Raw genomic sequence first — 416 nt, 5'->3', positions numbered from 1 at the left:
TGGTTTGCAGCCCCTGCCCGGTTGCCAGGCACGGTCAGCACAGAAAAAACTAAGCGGCAGAATATATTGAACCTACAGCCCCCTCTCCACAAAGGGCACGCTGGCTGCAGTTTGTGTGTTGCGTCAGTCGCTCCGAGCTGGGAGCCAGTCCAGGAAAGCTGCCCTTGAATCCAGTTTCGAGGAAGGAAAGCAATACAAACCACCCCTCTAGACAGCCAGATACAGGGCGAGAGGGCTGGAAGGGTGAGGATTTGCAACACAAGCGTACTAGTGCAGGAAATAACTGTTCCATGAGGAAAGTTGGCTCAGGGTCAGTCTAGCAAATAAACAAAGCACCAGAACTGGGCGCGTGTGTGTCATCTGGAAAACAATGACTGGCTGGGGTGCGTCCCGCCCGTTCACCCTCTCCGGCCCGC

This window comes from Cariama cristata, unplaced genomic scaffold (assembly GCF_000690535.1).
Source record: "Cariama cristata isolate BGI_N322 unplaced genomic scaffold, ASM69053v1 scaffold27380, whole genome shotgun sequence".
NCBI classification, from domain to species: domain Eukaryota; kingdom Metazoa; phylum Chordata; class Aves; order Cariamiformes; family Cariamidae; genus Cariama; species Cariama cristata.
Note: the sequence above shows the minus strand (reverse complement) of the source record.